Below are 20,567 nucleotides of genomic sequence, written 5' to 3'. Positions count from 1 at the left end.
TCAAGCAGAAATGTGGCTAACGCTAGCTCTGAATCCGTGTTGAATCCTTCTAGGAGGCATAGCTTCCTCCACCTCTGAAAAGCCGCTTCGATGTTGACCCTCGCTTTATTTCGGGCTCGGTTTAATTCTTAAGCTCGCTTTTTGTCATCGGTCTTCTTCTGTTTGCCCGTCTTTGTTTTCTGAGCAGGTGTCACTCGAGAAATTAGCAGTTTTCCTGAAAAGTTATTTCTCCGCGATTAGCACAACTGCAGCACACTGGCAATCTTGAGCTTGAACACGGCACGCGCTGTGCGGGGGAGGGGTATGAGCGGCGCGTACACGAGAGTGATTGACACTGCTAAGACAGTCCTCCTTGCTCTGATTGGCTGTTTCTGACCGGGAGCGGTGTATTTCTGCTAGTGGCAGTAAGAGGACAGAGAGGAGCCACAGGAGCTTGATTTTTTTCACAGATTATCTGTCTCATATTCTACTGTCAGGACATAGTGACAGTTTTAACAAATATGTAAAAAATACATTTTTACAAAAGTTACCTACTGAAGCTTTAAACCCAACAACAAATAAAAGCAGCAGATTCCCACTTTTGAGAAGCTGAAGTAGGTTATGTTAAGTAAATAAATGATCAAAGTAGTTGCTGATTCATTTTCTGTTCCGTTCTTCTAATCTATCTTTATACATTTCTGTATTATCATTTTCTTCTGTAAAATCCTTTGAATATTCAACATCATGTCTTACAGAAGCTTCACAGTTAGACAAATGAGGAAACTATTAGCCTGTATGAATTATGTATCATGGTACAAGCATCCAGTTGATTCATTTAAATCTCTGTTGACACACCGCCGCTGTTCCAGTTACTGACACAGCAAGTGATTTTAGACGAGCAGAAGCGCCAATGCACGTATGCTGTGTATTCACTGTAGATTTTGCTCTATCATTACACATCGTGCTTCCCTTGAAGCCGTCACACTGCCTCTGATGATTTTGATTGATTGTCCTCAAACAGGAAAAAAGCATGTTGTTTATAGTATTGCTCTTGATTATTACCGTGTTTGTCCAGCCTCTAATTGCAGGCCAAATGTCAACATAATTGACTGTACTGTACTGTGCTGTGCTGTAGGGTCATCAACAACGAGACACAGGAAGTCTGACACATTATGTCAGAGCAGAGTGCATTAAGTCATTTTATCAACTGTGAATTCATCACACAACAAATCAAGATTTCATAAGACTTATTTAGTCTTAACCTTTACTGTAAGTGAAACTGTGTAATGCATCATCATACATTTTCCTCCTTTGTAATTATTATCATAATTTTAGAAACAACGATATGGTAGAAGCCATCAACAAAGTCACAAGGACATTAGTATAATAACTGTCTATAACACATACTATTTATATCTCCCTTCTGAAATCCATAATACATTTGATGAGAAAAACTGACTCCTAGTGGAGCCATAAAGCAACTGCATTTGTGAATGAGTCTAATACAGTGTGTTGGACTGGAAAGTACAACACACACAAATACTGTAGTAGTATTTGGTATCAATATCATGTGGTATATTGTCTCAACCACTGCACTGAAGTACAATTTTGAGGCACTCTGCGTGTTTACCACGTAATACTTCTACAACACTATATTATGGGGGATTTATTGTACTTCTTACTCCCCCACTACAACCTATACTTTAGTTGCTTTTAGAAACATACTGGTTTCCAAAAATTATACTCCTAAAGTTGTATGTGTTGTTCCAGCTTAAGCCCAGCAGTATAGAAACATTTAAAAAACCTACTTACACATAAATGCATCAGTGACAATAATCCAATAAAATAATATAGATTAACATTAATAAACCGGGAACCATTTACTTTTGATCTATATAGTACATCCATAAGTATATCCATCTGTCAATGCATCGACACATTTGACTTAATTCAAAGTTTGAATGCAGGACTTGAAACTACAGTGCTACTAACTAATTACTACTTTGGATCAGAATACTATCCCTGCCACTACATGTATATTATAAATATCGTACGCACTTCTGTCCCTCCTTTCTCCTCACGTACTGTATGTATGTACTGTAACAATACATGACATGTTGCTTGACTAACTGCAGATTGCATTAAATAGTTTGCCTGTTTATGGATGTTATAGATCAGTAAAAGCTTAAGGCATATTTCTCTTATGGACACGTACAAAATGCTAGAGCCTCCGTGTGGGCATGTTTTTTGAAAAGCAATCGCAGAGAGCTCCTGAAACACAACTCCGGGAGTGATGGAGAGGAAAAGAGAGAGATTAAAAGGGTTAAGGAAGAAAAAAAAAAAGAGAGTTAAAGAGTATGCTGACTGGGTGACTTTTTGCTCTCTCTCTCTCTCTCTCTCTCTCTCTCGCATCAAAAACACTTTCAGGTGTCGGGTGAATTTCACATCCCCCGGGCACCTGAACATGGTTACCATTTAGAGGAGTCTTTAAGGAATTTAAGAATTTTCTTTTTTTCTGCATTCCTCAAAAAGCAAATGCAAGTTCTTTTGTTTTCCAACAGTATTATTTTGACAGTTTAACAGCGGCCAGCTTCGGCTGCGAATCAACCTTTTCACCTCTTCTTTCTCAGCTCATTCAAATGTGCTTGTAGCCATCGCCAAGCCAAAGCCCCCTGGCTCTGCAGAAGGTCGAGGCAGCTGTGTGTGGCCCTCTATCCTTGCTCCGTCTACCAACTGGTTAATTATCCTGGCAGGCAGGGGATTATGGGAAAAGAGGGTTGGGTTAGCTTTTGGTTGTAATTCAACACAGCTAGTTTTGATCTGAACTTTGACTGACGAGTAATGTTCACAGCCAAAATTAAATGAAATATGAATCAGGCAATTATTAAACACAAGACTGTGACCGTATGTATATGGGTGTTAATGACCAAAAATCACCTGTTATAATATTATTAGTATTATTAATATTAATAATATTCATGATAGCCAAATCCTCGTCTCTGCTTCATGCCAGTGGCTAGAAGCTACATTAGCCACTATTTGCATATACAACTGAACTGTTGACAGTTAAAGTTGCATTGTGGGTAGTGTAGGTGCCAGGTTTTGAAGGAGAATGTGTGAACTAAAAATGACGATATCTCTGGTTTTGCTACATGGATTGTGATCCTTTGTCTATCGTGAGGGTGGCAGTGTTATACGAGTGCAGTGTCAAATCAGTGGATTTACTCTCTTAAATTATATAAATTTAATGTCGATGTTAAAATACCAAAGCCAATGTGATTTGCAATAATTTTAGCACAGCTTTTCTCTGGGTCGCTTCATGCCTAACAACGCCTCATAGCTATTCTGAATTCCTGCAAGCCAGGGCCTCGAGTGGCTTGTTGCTTAAATGAAAACGGAGTAGTGAGTTATTTGCTGTCCTAATGAGCTCTAATAAAGAAAACAGGACCCATATAGCATGGATGACAACCACCCCTTCTTTTCTTACACACACACACACACACACACACACACACACCTACACACACACACACACACACAAACACACACATCTGCTGCGGTAGAATCCCATTGGCTATCCAGTTACGGCCCGCGTTGCCAGGGGCATGCATTAGTGGCGTAGGAGAGCTGTGAACAGGGAGTATCAGATGCTGTAATATGGAAATTCCTCTGTAATGCAGAGGCTGCGGGATTGTGCGATTACTTAATTCATTTAGCTGAGTAAATGTTACTGATCTGCCCAAGTACAGAGGGGGTGGGGGTTGGTGGGTGGTAGTTGATCTGTGTTAGACAGGGAGAAATGTTAGTACCGTTTGTGTGAGAGCATGTACTGTGATGGCATGCACGTGTGGTTATGGGTGCGTGTGTGTTACGGGTAGATGGGAGTAACGGGGCCTCAGTAACAACAGGTCGGGTTTAAGGCTCCAGTTTCACGCGTCCAGGGAACAAACCATTAAGAAAGAGCGGTGAGCCCACCAAGCCCACATCTCCAGTACCCACATGACCTATCCCAGATGATGATTTGTGGCTCCTGACACTTTAATTCATTGGAAAACACTAGTCAGGACCCAGGAGTTAAGTGAGTCCATTAACACTATGCAGAAGTAATGCTTTCCAGTGCGGTGCCAGCCCTGCCACCCAGTGTGATCAAGCTTGGAGACCCAGTTATTTCACAGTGGGTTAATATTTCCTGGAAGTTTTACACTGGGCGTGCTAACAACATATATAAATCTATAGTATTTATAGGTGAATTTATCAACCATAAATAATCAAATTATGATACCTCATTCTTACATTAGGTTATTCTCTTTGGTAATTTCAAATCATTGAATTGCTGACCACACAACGTACTGTATTTGCTATTGCAAAGGACTATTTAAGTAGACCATAACACATCGGCGAGCAACTTGGCAAACAAAAGGTTTATATAACTATACAGTAGATGTCAGAGAGTTTTTTTTTGTTGACGTTTGTGGTTTGAGAACAAGTACTGGTTGGATGTTAAATAATGTAAACAAGACAGCAAAAGTCACAAAAGATTCAAATTCTATTTGATCTGACATGCTGTATGTAATATTTGGCTCAGATGAACAGTAGGTTTTACATTTGTTATGCTGTGTGAATTCCAAAATGTTTATTAATATGTATACATCTAAATGCATTTGAAACTTTTTGGTAACTCACAAGAAATGTAATGTGTAAAATGTAGCAGCGGCATCATGAATTAGATGTAGAGGTAAGCAGAGAATACAACTCAGTGGATGGGAATTCAACTCTTTCTTTTCCTGTGATTATCCTAAAGTGAGTAATGAAGATTTGATCTTCCACTCCACTCAATGTCCAAATTTTCAATACATTATAAAGTGGAAGATGCATTTCATCAGCTGTTGTATCCACTGAATCCATCATTTCCCCAAAGGCGTCGCTCTAAAAGAAAAAAAAGAAAGAAATAGATTTCACTGTCCTCTAATCCATTATATGGAGAGCGATGTCAGCTGAGCTGTAAATGACTCAAAACACAGCTGCCGCAGAATGGAAAACAGGGAGCCAAATTCAACTAGAGCAAAATGGAAAAAGGTGGAGTCGAAAAGCTGTAAAAACTATCTGACAGATTCGATACGCTCTGCAATGTGGGACAGAATTATTAATTTGGGAACTGGGCCTTTTAAATCTATCATTCCATTATTCTAACAGGAATCCAAAGGACATTTGCAGCCTCCAGTTCAGCAGCCAGTGAGCCCCATCTGTTGTTTTAAGGGTAAAAAGTCGGTTTATCTTCCAGTGTTAAGACGAGGAGTGTTACCGTACTGTACAGCTGGTGTCCAACTACAAACTTTGCAGTGCCACCCCATGGACACACTTGTGATTTCTATAAAAGCATTATACACATTATCTCAGTTTTTTAAAAGCTTTACCAACAGTTACCAAATACTTTGATCTGAGACTGCATTCTGGGCCTTCTTTTGCACCTCCGAGTTAGGTGAGATCACTCTTGGCATTTAACTTTTTCCTGCCACTTCTCCTCTTTTTCCTCATTATTATCATCACTTTTAACTGAGCAGTCCAGTCCCATTAGCTGTTTTTCTCCTCTTAAAAATAGCAGTTGGCAGGCTGCATAGAGGACCCAGAGGAGCACCATGGTTCAATTTATTCATCCATAAAATCATGGACAATTTGCTACTCTCGCCCAAATCAAAGAGAGGAGAGAGGACTGTTGTAGGATCCCTGGTATTCCACTGACACTGTGTTTAACCACATGATTAGCCACTGACAACTGGAATCAAATTCTTTGTGTGCGTCAACATATTTCAACGATAAAGATGTTTCTCACTCTTTGTTATTCCTAGAAGCGCAAGTATAAACCATTTCAGTCCCTATTGCATTTATCGGCCTCTCAAATTCAGCTCCAAATACCGATGTAGTGCACAATGTCTTTTTTAAATATCTGCAGCTGTTTGAAAATTAAGAAACATTGTATGTGAATTATTGCCCTGAAGACTTGCGATGGATTAAATGTAGAATTTGGGTGTCAGATATGATAGTTTACAGAACAGTGATCCAACTAATCATTGAAATATGTGTGTTTTTCGGCAAAACTGACTATATTGTAAACGTACAGCCTCATTATCACTAAATAACATAAATGACAATTGATAAACAACAACAAGCATTCACTCAACATAATAAATATATATATATATATATATATATATATATATATATATATATATATAACAGGTGTTATTCAGGACAAACCATGTCACTAATCTGACTAAAATCAAGACAAACAAGCAACACGCTCATTTCTCTCATAAGGACCAGAACTCTCAATATGTTGACTGATAAAATACAACAAACTGGCAAAATAAATATTAAATGCATTCATTTAAATTTATGTATTCCAAATTCTTCAGGTTATATGCAAGCCTCACATAAACATTGTTCTGAACATCAGTGTGCCTCTGGAACAGATGGAGTCTCAAATTATGTTCTTTATTCTCTATACATTATTTTCTATTTTAAAACTGTAATCCTCTTTTTATTTTGAAAGAAAAGCAGAAGACATGAAAGGGCAGAGAGAGGGGGAATGACATGCAGCAAAGGGCCGCAGGTTGGAATCGAACCTGGGCCGCTGCAGTAAGCCCTGAGCCTTGGGGTGCAACCAGGTGAGCTATCCAGGCGCCCCAAAATTGTTATCCTTACAATAATGCATTTATATTCTTAAATTACCTCTCTTTGTAGTTGTTTTCTTCATTAGGCTGTGGTATTAAACCCTGCTGTTACGACCAGTAATCACGGTTATCACCAAATCAACCAGGACTGATATCTAAAGGATTATAATTCTAAGTGTATTTACCTCTGACTTTCCTCCATGGCCATATTGTAGTCCTCTGGGTCCGGCTATATTTACTGTTAGTGGACCTCTTTAAGATAATGGTCTTCTAAGAGCTCTTGAAATGCAAAAAAAAATCTTTTTTGACAGCATTTGATAAATTCTGGAAAATGAAAAGCAATTTAAAATACTGTGTGGATAGAATGTGTTATAAATCTAATACAAGTTTGTCCGTAAAACTCTTCAAAGCAATTTTTTTGCCGGCCTAAGCTCCTGAAACTGGCGGCTCTTGAGTCAAAGTTTTCCAGGCAGCGTGGGCCTGTTAGTCTTTGCCTTCAGTCTAGACTTCAAAAAAAGCTTTGAGCGTCTTGCCTGTGTGTTGTGGTTCAGGCTGAGAGGTTGTGGGGTCTCACGGCAATGCCAGCCGGAATCACAGAGGGGCACGGGAGCCTTGGAGGTCCTGGTTTTACAGCGCAGCAGTTCACAATGTACACACCGGCCCCCGCTCTGCCACGACTGGAGTTTGTCACTAGCAGATTTATATTCCTCTCTATTAAAGCTCGTTTACAAGCCCACCGAGATTCCTGGAGATGTAGAGAGGGAGAGAGAGGGAGTGGGGAACGCATAAGGAGAAGCATGAAGTGAAAGAATAAAGCAAGTGAGACACCAGAAACAACCCCTCGTTTTAATGGCACTGAGAGAGTTGGGGAAAGTGTGTGTCAATGCTAGTTCACCAAAATGTTGAGTCTGAGCCTTACAGATCCATTTAGTGGCAGACCAATCACTGTGGACCTAAATCACTGATGTTTAAAGGAGTATACCTTTTGAATTTACAGGTTATTCTTCCTGTCAAATTGAAGAACACACCATGAATTTAGGAGGATCATTCAGCATCTTTAAAGTCTTTTTTAAGACCTTACCATAAATTTAAAAAAACATAAATACAGCTTTAGTGCTAGGACATATGAAAGACTGTAGATGTCACTTTTTAACCCGGCCAAACAGGTCTGATCACTACTTCAACTCAAAATGAGGAACTGTCCAACTGACTGCCTAAAATGTCTTTGCATCCACTTGTTCCAAGCGACCGGACTATTTTTTTATTTTTTTTTAAGGAAAGCATTTACATAAAAATATAAATATTAGGGATTGTCCAATTACTGTTTTTTCAAAGCTGATACGGATACTGACTATTAGTAGTTAATGAAACTAAAATTTGAACCGATATGCATTTACAGTGAGTCTGAATCTTGTTCCTGTTTACTAAAAAAGAAAAACTGGAGGAAAATCTTCCGTTTGATGTAACCTGTATTGTGCAATTCTTTAAATAAAAAATAAATAAAAAAGAATACATTTTGGAATGTTACAAACTCCAACACAAAACCTTGTTTGAATGCTTTAAGCGGCTATTTAATAAATGAGAAACTTTCAACATAATACCCAATAAAAGGTAGTCAGAGAGTGTTGTGGGCGGGACTTTAAGCCGGACTCAGTGGTGAGTGAAACCGAAGCAAAGGGACATACACATAGCTGTAGCGGAGCAAAGTAGACCACTTTATCATTTTTTTAATTTTATTGGTTGTTAGGCAAATAAAACGCAGGTGCAGATAATCTGCAAACTGCCCAAAAAGCGGCCCAATAATTGGTCTATCCATAATAAATATTGATGAACAACATATACTTAACTGCATTTTCATTTTTGAAGAGAAACAGCAGTCGGTCAGAGGACCCCACTGACATGGAAAGAGTAAAGTTGACAGTAGAGTTGGTACTATAACACAACAGTATGTCCTCCAAAATCATTACTGAAATAAATCAACACTTCTGTTACACAAGACCCAGAAAATGAGGTTATAAACTATAAAAAGCTGGTATTTATTTTAACCCATCTATTTAAAAACTTTCTGTGATTGAGAAAGTCCTCTACGAGTCAAATTAATCGCTGTCTTTCTGTCAGATTTTCCTCGCCTCAAACTCAAAATACTTTTTAGCGCCAGCTGACTGTGTTCTGCTACCAACTATAACGGACGCTCTGCACTTGTTGCACCCACTATAGTTTTTTTTATCAGTAGGGCCCACTCAGCCATGCACAGGTAAACCCACTACTAGGCTGTGGTTGTAGCCTATTTCATGTCCCGCTGCATGGAGCTTGTTCAGGGGTTATCAGCTGTTTTATTTAATCATCGTGTCCTGTTTGATGATTGCTCTCGTTGTTTTAGAACTCCCAGAAAAACACATCCCTCTTGGGAAGGTCAAAGTGCAAAATACTAAATTGTTTAGTGAAAGCAGGATGCGGTGAAATTATATAATCTTTCCAATCAGCAGATGTAAATATTATTCATCAAAGCTCTGAATGCTTTCCATGTTTTGTTCGCCTACTCAATGTTCAGGAAGCAGTATGAAAGCAAAACAATGTTTAAGTTGAGGATCATCCCTTGCAGCCCTCCTGCGGTAAAATAAGTCTTTTCTTTTTTTATGGGTGTCTGACTTTCCGGAATAGTTGAATGTTATAAGTTGTTGTATTAAAATTTAATTTAATCTATGTCGTCTTCTGTGGTATCCTGAACCCAGAAGTATTCACATCCATCCACAATTCAATGAAGGCAGTGAACTGATCAGAAAATTGCCCTGGGAGCGTTCATAATCCCGTTTTCCATCCTGTCTAAATATTTCTCAGTTGTCCTATACATCACTGTCATTACAGACTGAAGGGGAGGAAAAGCTTCTTTCTACCAGGTCAGAACTGCAGTGAATGCTCTCTTTTATATTACTAGACTCACTGTTTTTGCTTCATTTAATACTTTAATCTTGTTATCTCATGTGGAATAGGAATATTTGGCTCGGTCAAAAATAGTTCTGTCCCTGTTCTTGTTTATTGTGTGTATATATTGTTTGTTTGTTTGTATATATATTGTATAAATGTTGTTTGTTTTATATGAGTAAGCACATTGTGAGCAATGAGTGGATGATCACAGACTGGTATATGTAAAAGGTTAGTTAGGAAACCTTTTAAAACCATTAAAAAAATAAATAAATAAATAATGCTATGAAATTGAATAAAACACCAAAAATTCAATGAAAGCAGTGAACTGATATCACATTAATTTTTACTTGCAAACCGCAAGTTCTTTTTCTGCAATGTGGTTGATAGAAACCCACATTTCTGATATAGAAACTTTTAAAACGGGTCAAACTTGACCCGAGGAAAACAGGGGCGTTAAAAAATGTTCAAAGGAAATTAATTCATATTCCTGGCACTACAGAACCTGAAGAAACAAAGACCACGAGGTACTGTGCTGTAGTGCTTCTTTTGTACACAAGAGGGCGCTGTGTCCCTGTCTAACCCGATGTTGCGATGTAGTCTCAGGCCTGTTTTGTCTTTCTCAGTGCAGAAGATTTAATGAACGGTGTATAAATTCACAATGCATCTCCGCCGCCTATGTGAAGGGAGAAAGAAGTAAACACGAGCTGCATGCATATGGAGAGGCAGATTGAGCATATGGAGGGCAGGTGTCTTAGCAGCTCTTCCTCCACTCCTGTCATCGCCTTGTTTCCTCTGTCCTTTCTTCCTCTTAAAGCTAGCCACCTGCATTATGACAAAAATCTGCATGCTGCAACTTCAGATGATATGGACTGTTTACCAGCTTGTAAAAAAACAAAACATCAAAAACAGGCAGGTTATGTAGGAGTAGCATGTTGTGCAATGTGAGACTGCATGCTGAATCATGGCGGCTAAAGATAGATGCTCATTTGCAGCAGCAGCGTTGGTCAAGAGTAGAACAGTGCAAGATAAAGGTGAATCAAAAGTCTCGCAGAGGTGTTGTGAAAGTTCAGCAGCCTGTTTTGCAATGCAAAAGAGGCAGGCATATGGCTGTCTTGTCCTCCCACCTCGACCCTCCTGAGAAATGGTGTTTGTCAGAGTAATAAAGCTGTCCCATAACCCCATAACCTCTGTAATATTCATGATCCAAAGTTTGTGCCTCACAAGACAGCTTGATAAGTGTTAGACCTGAGTCTGTTCCCAGGCTCAACCATAACAACTACATTGTCTGCTGGGTTACCATGGGTCGAGCTAGTCCAGACTCCCAAGAATCCACGCCGGCTTGTTAAAACACACTCCTCATTGGGTCAGCCCAGGCGCTCACTGCAAGCTGTCCTGCACTGTTTACCGATGACACAGGCTGGACGGAGCCCATAATAGGCAATGGCTCATCTCAACATTACGAGTTGTTTATGGACAAGGTGAAAAATGACATTTTTATTGCCCGTCCCTCTGTCTTGCCGTGCCCCGGCCTTCTCTTGTCATATCAATGGAGCATTTCTGGGAGAAAATAAGTCAACAAGGGGACTGAGAGAGGAAAATCGTACAGACGATAGAGGGGGGAGGGGAGGGGATGGGCTAGCCATACAATGACAGGTTTAATGCAGTATCTCATAAACATGCATTAATCAGAGCAGATGGCTGGTAGAACTGCTGTGGCATACAAATAAAGAGAGATGAGAGTGGAAGATACAGAGAGACTGGTGGACTGATGATTCACACTTTGTGCTCTGGTCGAGTTGTCTTCTCCAAAGTCATCCAGTGTGGTTTTGACAACCACATGCACAACAATGTGCAGCACCAGCAGCATCAGCATCAATCAATCAATTCTTGAGGTGAATTGCATTTTAGTGAAACTTACTGTACACACAACTTTGACCTACTGGATTTAAAGTCAAAACTGCAATATATCTCAAAATCAGAAATGTGTACAATATTACATTAATGTAATTATTACTGATATTACTTAAGAACTGTCAAATGAATTTTGCGGCGTTGTTGTGTTGGAGTGGTCTGATACCCGGTTTACCATGTAACTGTGACATTCTGGCAAAGAACAAAACATTTTTCAAACAATAGCAGTTCTGTCTGTCTTAACCAGTTTTCTGTTGACATGATTTTCTGGCCATTAATATTTGGAATTTAGTTAGTTTAGTTAACTCAGTCAGAAATAGTGTGCAATAAATTGGGATTAGGCCAAAGAATGCTTAACTTAGAAAACAACTCATAACTACAATATAATAAATTCTTTAATACTATATAAGCAAGTGCAATGAGGCTACAATGTTTCACTGGTCCAGTAATTTTTTTCTAACCATAAATCTGTTCTATTTTACAGTAAAGGGAATTACTGATTACATAAAGCAAACACATGAACCACATCAGATTTGAAAATAACTAGAACTGGAGTTGTGTGTGTGTGTGTGGAGTTGTGTGTGTGTGTGTGTGTGTGTGTGTGTGTGTGTGTGTGTGTGTGTGTGTGTGCGTGCGTGTGTGTGTGTGTGTGTGTTTCAAACAACAGCTGTCCACTATCAGACTAATTACCAAATCTTCAAAAGAATCAGAGTCATCTCAGCCCCATTCTGCATTTCCTAGAAATGACTTTTGTACCGGCAGAGCTGAGAGGCCGAGAGCTATCCTGTGGGGGAAATTTTTGATGAAGGAACATACAGGAAATATAATAATGCAACAATTACATTAACACTGTGAGATTAAGATGGGTAGAATTCCATTTTTAACTCATATCTACCTAGAACTAGTAGATCATTTTTCTGTCCACCAGAGTGCAGCATTCAACTTCTTCCATTTTTAAACTAGTGTGCCTGAGGCTGCAGGGAGCTTCAGCCGCCCCTCCGAGAAGCTCTGTTATGTTATCACAGTCTGTGCTATTTATAAAAGTCCTGATTCAGCTTCACTGATGTTTCCATTTTGAAAAAGAAAAATGAGAACCTAAAGGAACAAAGCACGGTCAAAGTCACTCTTGGAGTAGATGCCAGATTAGATTAGTTTCTTACAGACTTGCCACTACATACATGGAGGATCATCATAAAGGAAATGTTCCAATGCAGCAGCGGCAAAACATAAATGACATTCCTGTATTCAAATGCCTGTATTCCACGTTTGTAGAGTGCAATGTGCTGTTTGGGTGTCATTTGGCCTGCACTCTCCCTTTGCACTGTTTGAGCATTTGCTGTGCTCCTGCTGTGAGGGTTAGGATAAGTCACAGCGAGGTGAAAGGGGCTCTGACTATGTAGGGCAGTGATAGTCTGGAGCAAAATACCTTCTGTTGTTCAAACTGTTATGATGCCGGTGGTCATTGAGCGTTAACAATATTACAAAACGAAACAAAAAAAAATTTCAGGAAAAAAACATAACCCACAACATGTTTATTATGAATTACTGATGCATATGCCCAAACAGATGAAAACCCCCCGAGGCTCTCCTGCTACATCGACTGTGAACCTGAGCACTAAATGGGCTTTTGTTGATGAGCATCACCAGTTTTTGTTTTCTTCATAGTCAAATATCTGTCCATCTTGTACTTTTCATTTCATTTTTCTGTCTCAAAGTCTTGCGTTAGCTGAATACGGATAGCCCTGCTAGCATCAAAGAACTCAGATTCCTCAACCAACTCATTCATTCAACTCCCTTCACGTTTGTCACCCCAGGATCACTGCAGTGACTCCATATTTTTCTGATTACCAACAAAGCCTATAAAAGGACCAAAAACAAAAATGAGTTGATCTTGATCCTATAGACTAAGGCTGTGCCAAAAACTATTTAAAAAAAAACATTAAAAAAACATAATTGAGCCACACTGTTGCACATAATGGACATACTCCATTATTACGATGAACGTGGGCACTTTATTTTTATTTGCTTCTGTCGAGCTGCTGTAGATACTCACTACTAGTGCCCCAAATCCGCAGCTGAATATAGTCCCTAACAAACCACTAATTACTCCTCTTCGATTTACGTTTGCTAAAATGTACAGTACGGCCAGCTGTTTTTGCGCTTTGTTTTTTTTGCTTTTTTTGGATGAATGTATTTTAGTTAGGACTTAGGTGTTAAGTAGGAAAGACTGGGCTTTGGGTTGATTGGTCCAGATGGAAAGTATTTGATTTGGCTTTGGTCTTGTTGACATGTTTTGCAGTCTGTTCCTTTAGTCTCATTGCTTGGGCATCCACATTTCCCTCCTCTCTCCAAGTCAAATCTCCATTTTGCATTGCTCATGCTAATATTTAAGTATGCTACAACCAAGGAAAAAACTCTTTTGTAGCTCTATGAAACTGACAAACTTCTTTCTCGAGCTTCCTTTTTTTAAATTCTTCTCACAATCACTTTGTTCACATTTCATGTGTACAACTGAGTGAAATGAGTGAATGAATGAATGAATGAATGAATGTCTTTAAGGATTCAAGGGTCTGAAACTCATAAACCATATTTGAATGCCTATGACATCTCTTGTCCTCTCTATGACAGCGAGTGTGGAGGTTTGGAACAGCCGTAAAACATTTAGCCTTCAGATGCGATGCAGATGACGACTTAGTATAGAGCATAGCTTAGTTTTGAGCATACTGAATAGGGATGTACGATTCAAAAAAAGTCACAATTTGTTTTTATATTGATTTTTTTTGTCTCAAGGTTAGATTAAAAATCGATTTTTGATTCAAAAATGATACTCAATTAAAAAAAAGTATTCACAGTATGTACATGTAGAGAATTTTCCACTTTTAGTAGTATACACGCCATTACAAAACGAAAAAAACATGAAGCGATTTTTGGAATTTTTTGAATCGGTAAGGCTTGAATCAATTCACAAATATGAATAATTGTTTTTGAACACCCCTAATACTGACACATTTACATACAACTGTCTCTTTTTCTCAAAGCCCCTATAGAGATATTTTTGTTCATTCTCAGATTCACAGTATTGCACTATAGCAGGATTATATAACTGTGTGTGTGTGTATATAATATATTATGTGTATGTGTATACATATAGCTACTATATATATATATATGTGTATGTATGTGTACATATACGTAAGTACATATAACAGTATTGCACTATAGCAGGATTATATAACTGTGTGTGTGTGTGTGTATATATATATATTATATGTATGTGTATGTGTATACATATATATATATATATATATATATATATATATATATAATATATGTGTATGTATTGTATGTATGTGTATGTATGTGTACACATACAGTAAGTACATATAACAGTATTGCACTATAGCAGGATTATATAACTGTGTGTGTGTGTGTGTGTATATATATATTTATATGTATGTGTATGTGTATACATATATATATATATATATATATATATATATATATATATGTGTATGTATGTGTACATATACAGTAAGTACATATAACAGTATTGCACTAAATTTGAATTGTCCTCTTATCTCAACGACGGTTCAGTTGGTTGGTTCAGTCCTGTGCCGGTCTGTTTGGTTCAGATTAGATCTAATCTGCTCTCCTCATACCTTCACCACACACTGTAACATAAACAGTCGTACTTACAATCATAATTATATATTGTTTTTAATTAGTTAATTAATTATTGTTTTCCTGATTGGTCTTCGGTTTGTGGTTCAGTACAGTTGGTGCTCTTTAGGGAACACTCTTAAAATCCCACCAGGGTTTTTATACTTTTTTTTTTCTTTTCATAAATAAATAAAGTAAATAAAGAGCAGGCACACATGTTGAACCAGTGACTCAAACTCAGTCTAAAAGAAGAGAGTCCTCATATCTATTCAAGGACAGAGTTTTGAATGAGGTTCCAGTTACCATGGAAAAAATGTACCTCTGTCCCACAACCACAAATGAAGCCTGCAGCAACTTAATACAGCGACAGCATGCCTCAATGCCAAGCAACATGGAGCGTTACAGTGTGTCATTTTGAAAACGGGTAGGCTGTGATTAAATAATAAAACGTGTGACAGTATTGATAAATTCGCCGCATGTATACACATGTTTCAAAGGGTCTTTGTCTCAAAAAGAGAGCTAGACAGAGGAAGCAATGACAACAAGATGGGTCTGCTTTCATTGTCCCGCTGGTTTTTTAGGCTTCATGATATTTTAGCCCCTGCGATTGAGTTGCATGGCTGGTTTATTAAACTCTGCAGCTGTTGTTTGTGAAAGCACCTAGGAAACAGAGGTAATTGATGTACCTATTGAGTTACACTCACTGCATGTGGAACCTTCTCAGCAGAGAAAGTCAAGGAGACTAATATGAGCTCAACTTTGCACCTTCTCTCTACACACATAACAGCCAGTGACTAGCTGAGTTACTACGAGTTACGATGAGTTATTGTGGCTGTGTCTGTGTGTACCGTACATACATGTTATAATGTGCATGCCTGACTAAAAGGTCAGGCTCTATTAATACTCAGACTGTTGAACTTACTGTTGTCAGTTGCTCTCTGAACAGTGGACCCTTCACAAACTTGTGTGTGTGTGTGTGTGTGTATATATATATATATATATATATATATATATATATATATATATTGTGTAACAGTCACAAACTTAACTACTTGTAATGTTGAATTTTGATGAATGATTGAGTCTCACATTCAGTGTGTGGCTTTGACTACTTGTGTGAGCACTTTGCAGATAAGTGCTCCAGTAAAATGGGGTTTAAATTATTGTTTTGGTTTCCCAGGCCCCCCCACAGTGCAGTATAATTAGTGAGTTGACTGTGTCATGAAGACTGTGGCGGGGGGTTTCCTGAGGTAGAAAGTAGATGGAAAGATGAGGAGGAAGGACCGGGGGGGGTGGGCTGAGCAGGACCAGACGGTGTTGATGATACCACCTACTGTACAGACAGTGAAGGTTCAAACTTCCCCTGAGTTAGTTTAAATAAGGAGTGGCCCAACAGGAAGTTGCCTGTAGATATATAAGGGGGAGAAAAACTTCACTATCAGGAAATTTAAAAGTGTGAATTTACTACAAATGGAAAGGACATCCAACTTGCCTTTCTGGGTATACATTTTCATTTTGGTGTCAATAAACAATTGTGACATCATCTATTTAAGGGAAGTTGCTTCATTCCCTCAAAGCATAACTATAGACCAGGAAGTCCAAAGTTGGATAATACAAATAAGGGTGTGTCAAATGTATTTTATGTTATGTCCGATTTTGTAATCTCAAAAACTTTCAGTGATTTCCCCCTTTGTGTGTGTGTGTGTGTGTGTGTGTGTGTGTGTGTGTGTGTGTGTGTGTGTGTGTGTGTGTGTGATTTTTGGGGATAAAGCAAAATGAGGCCAGCAATTAAAGTGTATCTGGAGCAGAAGAAAGACAAGTGTAGCCGTGTGGAAATAAGACACACACCACCCAGATTCACTGGTGTGTCTTTAGAGTCACGGACTCGCTAAGCTTTGTACAGCAGCAGCCGTGATATTGTTAATGCTCGACGTGCAGTATCAACATTTTAAAATGTTCACGCTTAGAAGTTGTATTGCAAAGAAAAAGTCTAAATAGATTTGAATGATCAATTCAAACTCAATATATTTAAATCTGACTACTTTGAAGGTAAATAAATAAAGGATTCATTATTTTCTCAGCAGATGTTTACTCCTGGCAGTTAGACTTCCTGTTTTGAGATCGCAGGCATCATTTCTACAACCACTGTAGATGTGAGACAAAAGTACCCCAAATCAACATCCATTCACTAGCTTTTCCCCCCAGAGCTTTCAACTGTATCACATGTTCTTCATTAGGCGGATCATTCCATCCATAAAACATTCAGGACTTCTTATCCCTGTTGGTTTAAAAGCGACACATGAATGTTTATTGTTTTGATTCTTAAATTTTACCAAAACGATCCTAACTTAGGGTTCACATATGTGCTTTTTGCAGAGCTTTCTGTCTTTCTTTACATGTTTTTAATAGGCGGAGTCTGGATTGTTTTGTTAAACTACAGCTGACATTTTGACATGTCATAGCAGGAAAAGCACAGGTGTATTTAATAACATCTATGATGGCTGCATTCCACTTAGGGGAACTGAGTCATTGTTAATGTTGTGAATTCCCGCTCTGCTTTTCTATACATGTACAAGACAAAAAAAGAAAGGCATGACAGAAGGCCATTAGGTCATTAGGCTGACATAAATATCCCTCATGATATCCCTCATGAACTCAGAGGTCACATGACACGTACATTTCTTAGCCATATCTGAATGTATTTGGTGTGTAATTGGATTTATGTGTATCTTACTGAATGATACAGCTATGCACCATGGCTAAGCTGCTATTTGAATCAAAGCTTATTTCCCATTTAGGTCCGTGAATACGTTGTGCCATCATTGTGTATGAATCATTAAAGGCAAATTAGAGCTTTTACACTGAATAAAACCTTAAATGAAAACGACACGTTCTGATAAAGTGACTCCGGTGGAGGAGGAGCTACACGCAGACGTATACAATAAATGGCTTGGCGTCACCACGCTGAGCCCTGGCATGTCTCTTGCGCCGTGGTCAGTGTGTGTCTAATATGTAACGCAACATGTCACTTCAAAAGTCCAACATGTGCTACGAGAAATAAGAAACCGTGGCTGTGCTCACTCTGCTAGCGTCTGGACTTAGCATCTCCAGATCTTTTTATCTCGACTCTGTGCAGAGCAAGCATTTGATATCATTTTGCAGAATAAAATGTTTCTTCGTTTATGTCGTCTTTATCTCTTTGAGCTCTGTATCTTTCCCGTCCTCAGCTGCTCTGTAGGTGGCATATTTGCATCTGCTTATTTGCAGAAACATCACCATGCCGCCCGTGTCATGCCTAAAGACCTCCTGTAATCTCCTTGGTGTGTTGTGTGAAATGGGCCATGACCTTTTCTACTCTCTTTCAATCTATCTCCCTCCATCCCTCACTGCTCTGCTTGTTTCTCTCTCTTTCTGTGATGTATTCAAACTCACCAACTTAGCACTGACTGCAGAGAATCACAGGCCCAAACTCATTTACAGTGAGAATACATCACATTGAGTTGGAGAGTAGATACAGCTCATTTTACTAATCTAAATCACAGGAATATATGGCCAAAAGTATGCAGACACCCAAACATAACCCCCAAATGTGATCGTTGAACATTTTATTTCCGAACTGTGGGATTACAACCCGCTAAAACGCTCTTCTTTTAAAGGCTTACCACAAGATTGCAAAACCTGGCTCCAGGAAGAGCATCAGTGAGGTTGGGCACCGATAAGGCCTCACAGTCGTTTCAGCGTTCCAGTTCATCCCAGAGGTGCTGGATGGAGTTGAGGTGAGAGTGCTGTGCAGGTCAGTCCGAGCTCTTCCACTCCAACTTCAAAACCATTTCTTTATAAATCCTGGCTTTGTGCACAGTGACATTGTTCATGTTGAAGAAGAAAAGTGCATTTCCCAAACTGTTGTATGCTGCCTGTAGCATTAAGATTGACTTTAATAGGCGGTATAGTCTACCATATTTTCATTGTCTATTTCTTGCCTGTATTTCTTGCCTTGTATTTCTTGCCTTGTATTTCTTTCGTGCTTACTTGTTTGTGTGTTATTGTTTTGTTTTTTTGTTTTTTGCTGTTGCTGCTATGCTGCTACTTGTAACGACAGAATTTCCCCGTCGTGGGATAAATAAAGTATAATCTAATCTAATCTAATCTAATCTAGACAGGTATAGACCAGTGGTTTCCAGCCTTAAGTGGTTGTGACACCTTAAAATAAGGAAATTGTAACTTGTAAACCCTCGACACAGGTTATGGCCCGAGTTTGGACATGTGAGCACTTGAGCCAAAGATTGAATTTTCCTTTCCGGATTTTTTTTTATGTGAAAGAAGATGAAAAATGTAATATTAAAGATAGAAAGATAAATATTTTTGTGTATCAGAAATATTTTTAATACTTTCTTATCCCTTTAATCAGTTTTCATGGGTCTCTTTTGGTGTTCCCGACCCCAAGGTCAACATGGGAAGTCAAAATTATTCTATGACATCATGAAATGATCAACAGATACAAAGAAAGCATAAATTGATATCAAAACATTATTATACGGAAATATAGCCAAACAAATGATATAACTCATATGATTTATGTAGGAGCAGTCAGTAAATCAACTCACATTCTTTCGTAGTGTCACAGTGATCCGTTCCTTTATTGCATAACAGCAACATAACTAAAACTTATTTTAAACATAAAGACAAACCGTTTGTCTCAAAAAATGCGGTTGAATAATAGTTTGCTCCGCTCTCTAGTCTCTAGCTCTCTAGTCAAACACACTTCCTCACTTGTCCCGGGTGGTGTCTACATATAGCATTAACACCCCCGACATCATCATTGTATCATCATCAATATCACATCAACAGGATCAACAAAAATTATGATCAGCATCATTTGATATATAGGTGTCAGCATAATTATAAAGTATAAAACACAAATGCGTGTAATGGCTTCAACAATTTAGTACAATATGCTATAAGTGAAGCTGACTGAGCCCCTGTCCTCTGCATTCTTTCTTACTTTTATTTGTGTTCCCATTTTCCTTATTAAACTAAATCTGTATGGTCCTTTGGCATACTGTATGTTAGTGTAAAGTAGACATGAGAAGCATTATTTTATGCATGAGCTGTAAGTGCAAAGTTCTGCTGTGGTTTTGTTTAGTGGAGCCTTGGTGGGATGACGTTCGAGTGCATCTTCCTGTGACAAAGGGAGCGGCTTTGATGGTAACCAGTGCAGCAATCCTTAAAGCAGGCTCAGAGATACACTCTGCTTTATTTCAGGGTGAGGTGTGTATGAGTGTGTGTGTGTGTATGAGTGTGGTGTGTGTGTGTGTGTGTGTGGGTGTGTGTGTGTGTGTGTGTGTGTGTGTGGTGTGTGTGTGGTTGTGGTGTGTGTGTGTGTGTTGTGTGTGTGTGTGTGTGTGTGTGTGTGTGTGGTTG

The sequence above is a fragment of the Etheostoma spectabile genome, chromosome 18 (assembly GCF_008692095.1).
Source record: "Etheostoma spectabile isolate EspeVRDwgs_2016 chromosome 18, UIUC_Espe_1.0, whole genome shotgun sequence".
Lineage (NCBI taxonomy): Eukaryota > Metazoa > Chordata > Actinopteri > Perciformes > Percidae > Etheostoma > Etheostoma spectabile.
The sequence above is the reverse complement of the archived record's forward strand: the minus strand, read 5'-3'. Positions refer to the sequence as shown.